Genomic DNA, 14,881 nt, shown 5'->3' with positions numbered 1-14,881 from the left:
GTAGATAAGGTAGATCCAGGAGACTGAAATAACAAAGCCCATGAATCAGTGACCTTGTTCAGTAATTTTATCCTCTAATACTCCCTTCAGAATTTAGTGTGCTTATGCAGCTCAGCATAAAGGAGGTAAAGTTTTACAAGGAAAAAATACTTCTGACTATTACAGTGAAACACAGAGTTATCATGAGAAATGAGTTTGCTTTTGTTCTCTCTCTTTTTTTTTTTTTTTAATGCTCCTTCTTATTCTATTTCTTATTCTAGTTTGGTTCTGAAGAGCAGTATTCAGAGATCACATATTGTCTTATAACACATCAAGCCAAAAGAAATGAAGAGGTTCGCTCTTGGAAGCTGGAACCTGYGACAGCTTCTAAGAGTGACTCACAGTCACTTGGGTGTCCTCTCCCTGCTCCTTCTGGGAATCACAGAGTCAAAAATGCTTGTGAGAGACACCAGAGCTACCGGGAAGCCCTACTCATAGTGAAGAAATGACAGAGATTGGGGATGATCAACCAACAGCAATGCAGAGAGCTACAGAAGTAGCAGTATGAGCTGTGAGTGCTTATCCGAGAAGAGAAGGTAACTATTATTCATCCATTTGTTGTCATAATTGAAAAAAATGCCTCGAAATGCAAAAGAGAGAAATCAATAGGCACGTGGCAGCTGTGCTCAGCTTCATCCTGGGAAATRAATGAATTACTATATTACAGAAGAGTGATGGTATGAGAAGAGTGTTAGGATGKAAGGGGTACCCAGAAAACTTTCCTATTTTCAGTGAGAAGCAGTTACTACTTCTTTGCAYGTTATGGTGCAATCTAATGCAGTTTACTTCTTGTTCCTAGCTATGCAATAACATAATCTSAGTGCTTTTCCTCCCTGAAGACTGAATTTCTTTTTTCTTTTCTTCACATTACACCAGGAATCCCAATAGCTTTCATGCACTTTCCTTTTATGATAAGAATTTGTATCTGTGCCAAGTAATTCGTGGTTTCATTCGAAGGATGGATGCTGCCCAGAATGTGCTACACTAATGCTTCATCCAAAGCATACCAGGAGTGCAGTGAGTGCAGCCCTTTAATTAATTATGATGTCAGCTCTGTGGAGGAGGCCAAGTCCAAGACAGTGAGCTGAACTTTGGRTTTCTGATCCAGGAAAGAGAATCACACCATGCACAGATCAGCTCTATTTGGTACAATTACAAAAATTTTCATGACTTTGTTCTCTCAAGATAGAGATAATAGAGAAAACCTGATGAACACTTACAGGAACTTTTGTTTCTTACTGTTAAAAAGTCTGGTTTACACAAGGTGATAGGAATGCTGCATATACAAAGCATGTGAATATGTCACTAGAAAACCAATTCTGTTAAATGGATTAAAGTYGTCTCAAATGATTCAGAAGCTTTGAAAGGGACAGGAAAAGTCCCTTCAGGGGACTCCTCCAGGAAGAGTGTTTGGAGATGGTGTTTATTTCTCAGACTTTAGGTGCATCCTACAAAAAATCTTAAAAAAAAAAAAAAAAAAAAAAAGAAAAAAAAAAAAGGAGTTCATCAGTACTCCTGGAATTTGTATGAAAATCCCACTAGCTTCAGTTAAACTTTGTTTCCGGCTCTGTGTGACTAAAGTTCTGAAGTTGTGCAAAATCAGAGGTCAGAATTTCCTCCACAAACTGCAATCTAGCTTGTTCTTTCTATGGTTTTATATAGATTGAGAGATTGTCACCTCTCTTTAGCCTTCTAGGAGGAGCTGTCAATGACTTTATCACATGTTTCTATAGAAAGATAGAGTGTCCATTCATGTGCTCTTTGGAAATATATTTACTCCCAAAATGGCATAAAAACCAACCAATCAACCAAACAACAAACCCAGCTCATGCATCTGAGCAAAGCAGCCCAGCTGGTTCTGCACTGCTTCTGCTCTCAACTTGGCTATAGTTTTTTGGCATCTGACCTAGCACCTCATTTTGCTCTGCTAGTGAGTGTTGGAAGTGAGATGTCTGAGGTCTCTGRGTTCTGCTTGGGAATGCTTATTCTCTTGTGGACTCTTTTCTGATGGGAGCCATCCCATGGGCTCCACTAGTTTTCCTCTTGTCAATCAGTGTTCAGCATTATGACTAAAGGTTACACAGGTGAATTCCCATGAGTGCCTGAACTCAGTGCTTTAAGTAATTGCCTTGCAGTATAGGGGACAGTGTCTACCGTATTCCTTCAAAACTGCAGAATATGCAAGAGTGACCACTATTTCTGCATGTTTTTCTAATATGTGTGTCTTGTTATGATCCCCAAATTTTTCTTTGATATAAGATAACACATACCCAGTGTCTGCTGACAAAATTAATGATTTAAAAACCCTAAGTTTATTCCAAGGGATACCTTTTGTATTCCCACTCATCCTTGACTACAAATTTTTGAAGTCTCTTATTTCAGAAATCCTGGAGCAGTACTTGTTCTCACTTCCAAATGCAGCTTTTCTTCAGAAATTGTCTCCACTTGGAAACTGAAATGGGGACAAAAGTCTTCTGCCAAGATCACTGCTTCATAAAGAACCTCCCTCAGATTGCAGTTTATCTTGTTTTGTTTATACCCTAAGAAAAATAATTTCTTAAGACGATGTGTATTTGTACTTCCTGATGACAACTGTCTTAAAATATACTTAAGACATAAAAGATATCATCCACGTAGTTTGTAAACTGTTTATAAAACAGTATAGTTTAGAAAATATACTCCCTATTAATAATCTTGTACACTATTTCAGTAAAATAGTTTTTACTAAACTCTGTTTTTACGCTCTGTTTTTACTAAACAGAGCCACTGTATGAAAAGCTTTGCCTTGAAATTAGTTATATTTGCCCCTCTTTTTCTCAGTTGTATGCTACTGCATCTGCTTGTTTTCAGACGAGTTGCAATGGCATGCAAGTAGGATAATTCGTTGCTGAGAAAGGTCTTCTGTCTTACTGTTATCTTACGTGATGAGATTTTAGAACCACTGCTGCCAGAAAAAGAGGCACTGACACCGTCGATAAAGATAGCCGTGAAGACTCAAGAAAGCCTGCCTTATTCCAGTGCTTCAGGCCTCCATTATGACCATTCCAGTGCTATTCTTTAGTTTACTGCTGGCATACTGTGTTTATTATTTGCTTTGTTTTCCTTTAAGCAGAGGTCAAACTGCCCATGTATTTCCTTATTACTTTGCAGTTCTCAATGTTTGTCACACTCTGCATTCCCCCCTCAAATCCATTCTCCTTGTATTAAGATTCAGCCTAACTGCCATATGGCCAATTATAAGCCTGCAGCAGCCCACTGGGCAATTTTCCAGATAGATATATCCACTTTCACAGTTTCTCAAATCCAGCAGAGTCAATGTACACCATGGAAAGTCAAGGCTAGGAGGTAAAAATGCATCTTCTGTAAAGGCAGACTCCCAAGAAAAGGCACAGGAATGGAGTGGACTTTAGAGAGATATGACTTACTCCTTCATTTTCTCCRTCCTCCCGGGAGAAAGTAAATTTTCAATTACCCGAAAAGTTTTGATATTTGTCTCATTTAACAAAATGTCATATCTCTCAGCTTTTGATCAGACCCAGGCTTGTGCTTACTTAATCATAGAAATGACTTGAAAGGGAACTGTTAGGACACAGCTCTGGGAATTAGGACATTGCATATTATCATTCTAGGCATTAATAGGACAGAAGATTAGGACACTGTCATGCCAGTGCTTATTCCCTACTGTATATTTTCTAGTTCTTAATTTAAGGTAGTTTTAAGTGTGTTATTGGTGTTTCCAGCATTTCCCCCAGGACACTGTTCCACAGTCTAGTAATTATCATTATGAGGAAAATGGTTTCCATCTTCACTCTTCTTGTTTTTGCCAATTGAATGCTCTCTAGTAAGCACTTGAGCTAGCTATGTGTTCAGGTCTCTTTATAGGTCTGTGAAGATGCTCTTGATTTTATGAAGTGTCCTTCTGCTTAGCCTCAAGTAGGAGGAATTTCCAAGCATTTTTTCTCAGAATATGTTCTAACCACAATTTGCCATGTCCTCTTGAGTGGCAGTCACTCTTCTCAGTGTAGATAGTGTGTAGAATATGCATTTTGTCCTGTTAATGCATAGAGTGATTCCACAAAAACTCTATTTTAAGAGGTGAAAGAAACTCCATTTGCATTTAATAATGGACAGGCCACTTTCTGCACTGTTGCAGAAGCTTTTAACCAATATCTTTGTGCACCTCTGAATTCTCAGAAATCATCCCAGATATTCAAGAAGGTAATTCAAAAACAAGAAGAGCCAAAACACATTTTTATGGATGCTACTTTGCTTGCGGACGTGTCTGATTTTTGTTTTGTCAGCTTTAAAGTGTTTGCATTCTTGTGCTTGTGGTCTGCATTTCTAGGTCACCAGAAATAACATGCTAGTGTTACTGTCTTTATCTTGGATAACTTTTACAAAATACTAGTTGGACTAGTGCTTTTCAGATCGTACTCATATTAGCTACCTCAATGTCCCAACTATATTAGCTGTAGTATAAGACTCTATATGTTTGGGAAAAAAAAATCTAATGGATTTGTAAACATATTGTAAACAAAAATATTGTAAACAAATGCAGGTTATATATTTGTTAATGATAGTAATTAATAAGTGAACCATAAAGTCATTTTGATATTCCACCATTTATATACGATCTATACCTTAGAACAGTACTGAGTATTTTCATTCTTCGAGAATGTGATCTATAAAGTTCCCTACAAATTCGGAAAAAACAGGTGCAACTGAGAAAATAAGGTCAGAATTTTTTTTAATACCAAATCAAAAGAAGAACAATAAGTGTCAAGCAGTCCTTCAGGAGTTTAAAACCATGAGCAATAAGAATTTCTTCTTTTGGTAAATCTACCACCACAGTAATTGAACTTTTAGTATTTTATTTCTTTTTTTTTCTTTTTTTTTTTTTCCCTCAGAATGATGACACTTCTTTCCACATGTGGTTGAGTTTATTTTAGCCTTTAAAACAACTGGAGTCCTGAATGACCATTTCCAGATAAGAGCTGTATAGACAATCATATGAAAAGATCTTCTGGCATCCACCTGAATTGAAGGGGCTGCACAAACTTAGTCTCAATTCTTGTCAGTCTTCTCAGTATGCAAAAAGCTTACTCTGAAGCTGCAATGAGCTTTTGGATGCCCAGATTTATCAAACTACAGTAATTAYCATGCATGGATGTCAGCCCTTTGAACCCCTCACTCTGTGGTCAATTAATAAATTGACAATGTGTAAGGCTGTTTCACACTGGAATTAAGTAAAGATGACAAGGAGAGGGCCCTACATCAGTGGTTTCCTTTCAAAGTACACTTAAATACCATCAAATCCACAATCAATGGCAACACACATACATGTTTAACAAAGCTTTTAACCTTTTAACCATCAGACCATCTGGCTTTCAAGAAATATTGCTCTTGGTTCAAACACCAAAGCAAGGGATTATCTACAATATACAAACATTTTTTGGCTTGAATCTGAGGAAGCAGGAGGTGCGGAGAATCTCTTCTACTGCCTTCCCAATCTCTCTCAAGAAAAACAGTTTTAGAGAAACTACCATGCAAAGACCTCCTCCAAAATAAAGATGCATAGAAAACAAAATCTGATAAACAGATTTTGGGAAGGAAATGGGAAGGAAAACTATAAACTGACTGTCAGCAATTCCTCCTTCACACCTTCTCAGCAGAGATAATATGCTTATATGAAACATGAAGTAAGATGAAGGGCTCTCTCTCTGAAGAGATGGGAAAATCACTGATGGTTTTAACCAGCACCTTTCAGCTTAATCACTGGAATAACAGCAGCAAGACCAGGAACACTGGTCCAGGATCTAGACAGACTTACCAACTGTAAATGACAAAAGTCAACAAGACGGTACATCCAACTGTATGTAACTCTATCTGTGCTAAAAGCCAAAAAAACAGCGCATAACTTGGATTTGGACATGTGTGAACCATGATGATAACAGAAAGTTATTCTTAGATATGAAATACTTTGGGAATTCCTTTATGATGTGTATACACAAAAATCTGAGGAGGAAGAAACAGTCTGCTAGGAGGAACACTAGCCTASAGGGATCTGATTCTGAGTATAGGAGGTTCTATAACAGTACGAGAATTACTAGGTTTTGAATTTGGGCAATGAAGTTGCCAAATGAAGTTGCCAAATGAATTTGGCAAGTAAGTCAAAGAATGACATTGTAGACTACAAGAACATCAGTTTCAGGATTAGATGCTGTACATGGGTTTCAGGATTACCTTTGCTTCCTGAGGATATATTGTTATCTTCATCTTTGAATCAGGAAAGGATAAAGGATTTGAGTAGAGAGAGTTCATCAGGAAACATCCAATAAATTACTTCAAAAGTGTCAGAACTCCAATAACGAGGTATCAGGTTAAAGCTGTATTTAATTCAATAAAGAGTTTTGGGAAGCAAGGACACCTACTATTGTTGAATGGTTATGTACTTGGCAAACCAGTTTCATTATATGTTGACATCCTTAAGAGACAATCTTCTGCTTGCATAATGATGAAGATAAATCTCCTGGCCAGTGAATTTCATCCTGAATTGAAATATGATGTACCTGAAAACTGAGGGAGATTCTGTCTACTACATTTCTGGAGAAAGGCCTTCTAAGTATTTTTTATACAAAAACAAAGACAGACAATGCTTGTAATCACGAAAAGCTCTTTGACTGGACGGTATGATCAAGAAGTCAAGATTTCAAGAAGTCATTGTTTGTAGCCCTCATCTCCACTAAAAATTTACAGGGACATCAGTAGAGATTTTTGCAGTGGAGCATTCGAAAGGAGAATCCCTTCAGGACCAGTATCCACTTAAATGTGCATGGTTCGAATAAAGACTTCCACACTTAGGTAATCACCAGAAGATCTCTTGCAGCTAGTACAGAAACAGACAATTTCAGGGCATGATYCATCCAACCTGTTTAGAGTTTACTGTAGGCTGTATCACACACTGCAACAGTCCATTTCTCCCTTTAAATATAATAGGAATATGAAGTGATTCTGTAAATCTCAGAATCCCACTGCTAAAGCATGCCTTGCTACCAAGGAAAATTTATCTGTTTCGGGGGATCATGACTCTGAGAGTGAGATCTTCAAAAACAGATTAAGAAGGGCACAGATAGGAAAGCCTACCATTTGGTAATGATAGGCTTTAATACTCTGGGCTCTTTTGCTTCCTTTCTGGATGCAGGACAAAATTGCTGACCAAACTGGAGAACTGCTGAGCCAGAGACAAGATACAGAGATGTCTCCAGAGGTATCTGTGAGGAGTAAGCTAGTCATGTGCAACATAGACTTCTTTTCTTGGAACTGGTAGGCAATGCATCTACAGTGGATGTTCCTCTGTTACAAGGTGAGATTGCCTCCTGTTATTTCATTTTCTGTTTCCTGAACAGGGACTGGTAAAAATCTTGAAATAGCTGGACAGATAGAAGAGTAYTGTGTGGAGATTAGTGTGTGATGGAGAGTATTGTGTGTCCAACAGTCACATGAGAGCTGTTGATAATATATCACCAGTACTAGCAGTTGCTACAAAAGTTTACCCAAATATTGGTATCTACCCCAAAAGTTTATGAGAAAGTCTATAACACATGAGTGACCTGATAGTGACACCTGATAGTAAAGATGCACGGAGAAAGAAATCCTTAAGAGGTGCCTTGAGAGGAAAAGATCACAAGAATGTTGCCTTTGTAAATGACAAGGGGCTGACGAGAGAAGGTACTTTTGAAATGCTTTATCTTGGCACACTGAATAGGAGGTCCTGAATTACCTTCACAACTTCACACAATCACAAGGGTTACTATAATTTGCAGGATCCATTTGGAATGATGGAAACATCATAAGAAGCAAGAGCCAAAGAATTGGAGTATCTGAGTCACGATGTGTAGAACAACGCTTGGAAGAGCAGGTGGGGGTTGGCTCATGGCAAGTTCTCAGAAATCTGTTGAGTGCCAGGAGACAGAGGAAGAGCTCAGCCATCACCTCTGGYTTATGTGAAATTACAGCTTGGACTGGATTTGGATAATTCCAAGACTGGGTGCTTTCAGATTTTTCAAGTGTTAGCATAAATTATGACAAAAGAAAGCTTAGTCTTCAGTTTGTATTGATAGAAATAAACTAAAGGACGATCACGCCTTTACTTCCCTTTCTCCCATTTTCTCTGTAACTCTGGATGAAATAGTCAAGTGAAAAATTTAGCTAGAAAAGTGAAGGCAGCAATATATCATGTGGAGAAAAAAACATGCAGAAGAGAAGAGAACAAAATTAAGTRTTTTTAGGGTGAATTCTCACTAATGAAAAGGTTCATATATCTAAAAAAAGACAAATCCTAAAGAAAACCCTGAATAAAATTATGCTGATAGTAAATATAAACTTTTGTTGTATTACAAGTTTAAACTAACACAAGGCCAAAGTTGAAATTAGAACTCATACAAGATTTAACTTGCGAGGATTAAGCTGTGCACGATTGATAAACCTCARTTAAGGCAGCTTCAGGATTTCACTTGTGAGTTCACCTTAAACACATGCCAGCATAGAACACATGTGATCTGCTCCATGTAATAAGCACTTCAGTTTTGGGAAGGTGGCTGTAACTAGAGATTAACTAGAGATTTAAATAAAGTGTCAAGAGGGTATAGATTAGTTTATGCTAACATTTCCAGAATACAAATACCTTGGACTGTGGACTTTTGTGACATTCTCTGTAAATAAAAGGCTAACTACCAGCACGTACATTGATCCAGATGTTGCCAAGCCATAAGGCAACAACTTTGACTTGAACTTCAGAAAACTCCAAGTGGTGCTTTTSTCTTAGCTGGACAGTGACAGGGTGCAGAAATAAGGTTATCTGAATCTGATGAAAAGGGTAAAGAAATGAGTGTCAACTTACTGATGGTGGTGTAGCTTAAAAATGTCTTCTTTTTTTCTATGTGGTTGCTGTGGGAACCAGAGTCGAAGTACCATAGAAACCTGCAGAAATCTTATGTAAGAGAATCCTTTATGCCCTGTGACCAAACCTGGGGTTTGCTGAAAAGAAAAGAATCGGGAGTGGATGTAGAAAATTTCTCTGTGTCTTTGGTAATCARTCTAGAACATCTTTCTGGCTATCTGCTTAGCCACAGAAAATAATCAGGAAGGGTGCATAGCCTTATCCCGAGCTAGGGGAGGAAGAGAGGGCTGTAAAAGAAATTAATCAAAAGGAATATGCATAGCTTGAGTTTAAGAATAAATCATGAAATTAAATTTGAAAGGGATCGGGAAAATCTTCAAATTATGGCAGAGTGACTTAGCAACTAACTGATCGATGTATTTTCTCATGACMGGCTGGACAAGTAAGTTTATCAGCATCAAGAGATGATTTTATATGCAARGGACAAGAGTATTATTTATTTAGAAAAAAAATAAAGGCTGGTTTAATGCTCTGAAAGAAAAGCTAACAGGTCTGTAACAACAATTGGCATTTTTTTTCCACTTCATCAGTCTTAGATCATCATTTTTAAAGAGTAAATAGAAGCTGTTCAAGTACTTGCAGAACATCAGCAAACAAAATAAGAAAGCAAAAAGAAACTAGAACTTCTTACCACAACCATTACACTTATCTACTATTATCTCTAATGTCAGTATTTTAATGGATCTGAAGGAAAAAAAATGAAGAATGTGCCCATGTCCTTGATTTGCAAATGGAAGAAGATAAGGTTTACCAAGCTATTTACAGAATAGCTTGAAGGAAGAATGTCGTCCTTTCCTTCATTTACACAGTAAGGACCATTAGGATTCCTCATTCCTAAATCAATCAGCTGGAAGCAATCAATATTTGACCTTTTGTGTCTCCACTGGTTTGACTCCTCATTCCTTCTCACTCCTCCTATCCATGCCATTGTGAGGAGAGGCCTGTTCAGACATAATCAGCAGTTTTGGAATCAAGTTACCGTGTCCTGCTTCTGCTACCAATAATAAAACAACCATGCACTGCTTTTCCTTTGAAGAAGCTGGTCAAGCAACGATCTGTGACCTCAGTTTCACTAAGTCATTTGTATGGCTGTGACAAGTCATTGCACCATATAATAAATGTCTTCTACCTGACCAACAAATTATGGAGCTTTCTTTCTCCAGATCACCGTATAGCTTGATAAGGCCATGTGCATCTCCCACTTCAAATGACTGTAACTCCACTCTGACGCACATTTGTGATAGGTTGCCCCTGTGAATGGAGGACAGTAAATAACAGAAGCAGTTAACTGGTATATCAGCTTAAGTTGACTTGCAATAATGCCCACCTGCTGAACTTACACAATCAAAAAGACAAGCATGCCCTCCACAGACAAAAACACTTGTTCAAACAGGCATATGGAAAATCAGCTGAGTGAGCTAAAGAAAAGTTGTTTCTGAGAACCAGATAAGTCTATTTATTTGATACAAACTCGAGTAAACATCACTTAACAGAACCAGCAAAACTGAATTATTAGAGACATCTTTGAGATTCCTGTCCCTGTTGTTTCATTGGTAAATGCACCACTTGTATTTGCTGTCACAGGRCATCCAGAAAGAGGTAAATGGATAGAAGTAGCACCAACAAGCTGCCCTGCTTAGCTGGCTGCAGGCAGACTCAGAAGAATTGTGGATGAGCATCACTTGTGAAGCAGCAGTAAGAGTTTGTGTCCCAGAGAGCAGGCRGCTCATGTGGTGCCCTGACAGGCAGGGAGCTCCGTAGGACTCTAGCACAGGAGAGATGTGTTCCTTTGTTCCTTTCAATTGTTACTTTTACTATTCCCCTGTAAAAATACTTTTGTTATAAATGAGGAGGGATTCTCCTTTCCCACCCATGCTTGATGAGCTCTTGTACACACTGCAAACAAACACAACAAAGGATTATCAGGAATTACATTATTAATACCTTTGGCCATCAGATAGAAACAGATTAGGGCCAAGAATCTGATTTATTATTTTTCTTAGACAGCTGTGTGTGAAACCCCACACCTTTGAAACCTTGTGGGGATATGAAAAATGACACACTGTGGCCTGTCCCTACAGCAGTGATTGCTTTGGGGAGGAGGTCCCAGGAAGGCATTTTAGGCAATAGCCAAACAGTAAATCAATTTAATTCCTTTTTTTTTTTAAAAAAATTTTTTATTTTAATCAGAAAATGGTAGTTGAAGCTAACTATTCCTTCTCCCTTCCTCAGTCTTCCCCTTTTCTCAAAATACGTAAGTGTGCTAATATTTCTGAGCACAAGGTGGCAGGATTAAGCTTCACTTTAGAGTCAAAAAGCACAAAGCTGTTCGAAATAAGTAAGATAAAAATGCTGTCATTATTCAAGAGTGCAAAATCAGCTATGATCAAGTAGTAGCTAGATAAACCTGTAAACAGGAAGAATTCAGAAAATAACAATAGCCAGGATAGGATATTAAGACTGTCCTGTTTTCTGAGAAAATGCTGTAAAGAGCTGTGTGGAAGATGATTTTTATCATTACGGGAAAAGATGTAAGAGCTTAGGGAGGAGAGACAGGTATACCTCAGAATAGTTATTAGCCTGGCATATGATGGCAAAGCAAGTCCAAATGCTGAGTCTAGGGCAACCTTGCTTCTCTTCGGYCACAGTGCTAGCCTGAATGCCAGGAAGTTTTAATTGAAATCAGGACATCTCTTGGAAAAAAAAATAAAATAGTTTCTCTAAACTCGGGAGTTCCTATGAACTCCTGATCCAGGCTATCCTTCCTCTAAGAGCTAAGAGTCCCAGCACTGCAAGCAAAATGTAAGCAGTTTATTCCTAAGCAGCTTAGCGGCGGGCGTGGGAGGACTGCTCGCTCCGTGCTCACCCCTTGGGGCACAGGGCGCTCCTGTGATCTTGCGGATCTTGTGGTCAGTACCTTAGTGCACCACGGATTCTGCAGTGCACTTCCCTAATCTGACACCTCAATTCCCAGAGATACTCTCTGAGAAGATATTCCTTGCACATTTGCCCCTTTTTAGATATTTACTGTAATTTATATACTACTTTTTTTTTTTTTTTTTAATGTATGGTGTGTGAGTGAAAGCTTCAGAGTGATAGAATTCAATTTCATGACAGTAGTTTAAAGGAAATACTTCCAGTATTTCTGCATCTGCAGATTTTGCTTCTTATATAGTGAGATGAATGTGCTCTAGTAACTTTATCTGTGGCAGATAAAAAATGGGTAAAGAAACTGAAAGGGGACAGAATCTCTAARAGTTCTCTCCCACCTGACTCAAAATCGGTTCTGCTTCACCTGGTGAGATGTTCACTTCAYCTGCACTCATAAGTGATCTATTTGTCATGCTTAACTGTCCTTCTCATGCAAAAGTTTTCACAATGTCAAACATGAATCTTCATTGCCACAAATCAAATCCATTATTTCTTGTCCTATCTGGAAGACAAGGCAAAAAGAAATTATTATCTGTCCTTTCACACAACCTTTTACACATTTTCAAGAGTGTTGTTGCAGCTCACTTCCATCTCCTGTTCATCCAACAAGCCTCTTCTTTCAATCCTGGCTCAGAACTCCTATTTTCCAGACTCTCTAGAAACTCTCTAACTTTATTGCACTTTCACATCTTTCACATGTTCTAGTTTCACCACCTTGAGGATGATATTTGTTATTGTGATTTTGCCAGAGGCTACTTATTTCTGGAGGATTGGTTGTGGCTTACCCTTAAGTAACAGCTCATAGGGAGCACTGAAGCAATTCTTTCCTTCTTTGTCTAATCTTGGAGAAAAAAAAAAAGTAAGAGAACGGTGTTAGCTCTATGCTGCAATAAAGTGAAGCTGCAATAAAGTCACAGTCCTATATAGCAATTCTTTGTATTGCTAATTGCCTCTAAATYAAGAATTTAAAGACTCCAGTTGAACCTATTTAGAAGCTGCTGAGGGAATGTTGTTTCCCTCAGTACAGCAGGCCAGCAATGATGTTTTGGGGTGAACCTTTCATTTTGTGCTCCTTGTTTTGCCTCACAGTCCATACCTGCAAGTTATTATTCCCTCCATCTACTTTAACTTGTACAAAATGATAAATTTAGGTGGAAATACATTTTTTTTTATTTAGAATTTGGCGTTTTACTAATATGTTTCCGCATCCAGTCATTTTTCCACGTTGTCACTGTGCAGTTTATTTGAGGAAGGTCCAACCCTTTTACAAAATGATGATCATACAACTCAGCAAGACTCCTGGGAGAAGCTTCTTACAGATGTGGAAAATCCAGACAGACTTTTTCTGTAACAAGTGATACGGCCACTTTTCAGAGTCCACTATAGCATTTAACAGTTATCTGTAGCTTGACATGCTCAGGGTCTTACAGATCTTTAACTCACAACATATTTGAATTAACTAGATACTTGGTTTGATCTTTGTGGTTTTGTCAAACACTTCCTTGTCATTTCTGGAAGAAACTGAAGAAAATAGAAGCAGAAATTGTGAATTACTAAGATCCAGTATGCTCCTACACAGGTGTATAGTGATGTGAGCTTATCATCTCAAAATTATTAAGCATTAATGAGAATTTATTGCCTTAAAAGAGCTGATGCCTTTGTGCTCCTCCAAGACAGAGAGATGAAATTAAGCCTCTTTATAAAAATTGTAAGTGGATTTGGCTGTAGAACAGTACCTTAAGCAGTGCAGCCACTTTCTGGGTTTTGAACTTTTACTTCTGTCCTGCTTTGAGTACTAAGGCTTTTGCTACTAATCTTTCTGTCTCTCTTTTTCTCTTAAGCACCTTTCCCCAAATCCTTTAAAAATCCTAACTTATTTTGAGCCTAGAAAACTGTCCCATAAAATGAAACATTACTGGCTATACTCTAATCTTCTGTTTAGCCAAAAATTATAAAACTTTTATCATCAAAATCTTTACTGCATTTTTTCTGAGCATTGCACTGCTTGTATACAAGTGCTGTGTCTTTGCACTTGAACATTTTTTTATGGWCTTTTCATGTTCTTATGCTGCATCATACCACTTTGTTATTCCTTGGGACTCCCATGATATTCCTTGTGTTTTATTTAGAAATGACATAATGCAGAACTTGGCAAGAAGGAGGAATATTCTGAGTGGAAGAAACATATCTGTACAACAATTTTGCTTAAATTTAAAAGAAAATTGATTTAAATAGGACAACACGATTGACAATATTTTCAATTATGTCTTTTTACCTAATCTTCAATCCATTTCTTTCAGGGAGGAATAAATCCGTGTTGTGGCTAGGCATGGCTGTGACTTTGCTAATAAGATGTACCCTGAAAGCAAAAGCACCCTTGCCCGTGCTGGATGGCATCCTCGCTGGATGTCGAGCCTGTGAGTGTGCTCGTGTTTCCCGAGGCCGGCGCACGCCGAAGAGCACTGAAACACTCRTTTAACTAATAAGCGCAACGTCAGATTGACTCCCGAGTGCTCCCCCAAAAAATGTATCCGCGGCTTGTTGTATATACAAMGATCCCTGCGGAGCTTTTCCTCCCTGGCGTAATCCCGAGGAATTCCTCCTGAGCCGCACACTTGGGATGCGCAGGGGGACGGGCGCTGACGGGCACACCTACGTTGCAGGCGGGTGCGCAGCACAGCGCAGGAGCGCAGCGCGGGCGCGCAGCATAGCGAGGTGCGCAGCACAGCACGGCGCACAGCGCGGGCGCGCAGCGCGGGCGCGCAGCATAGCGAGGTGCGCAGCACAGCACGGCGCACAGCGCGGGCGCGCAGCATAGCGAGGTGCGCAGCACAGCGCGGGCGCGCAGCGCGGGCGCGCAGCATAGCGAGGTGCGCAGCACGGGCGCGCAGTATAGCGAGGTGCGCAGCACAGCACGGCGCACAGCGCGGGCGCGCAGCACAGCTCGGTGCC

This window comes from Nothoprocta perdicaria, unplaced genomic scaffold (assembly GCF_003342845.1).
Source record: "Nothoprocta perdicaria isolate Ctin4 unplaced genomic scaffold, notPer1 scaffold_133, whole genome shotgun sequence".
Taxonomy (NCBI): Eukaryota; Metazoa; Chordata; class Aves; order Tinamiformes; family Tinamidae; genus Nothoprocta; species Nothoprocta perdicaria.
This window is presented reverse-complemented; position numbering follows the sequence as displayed.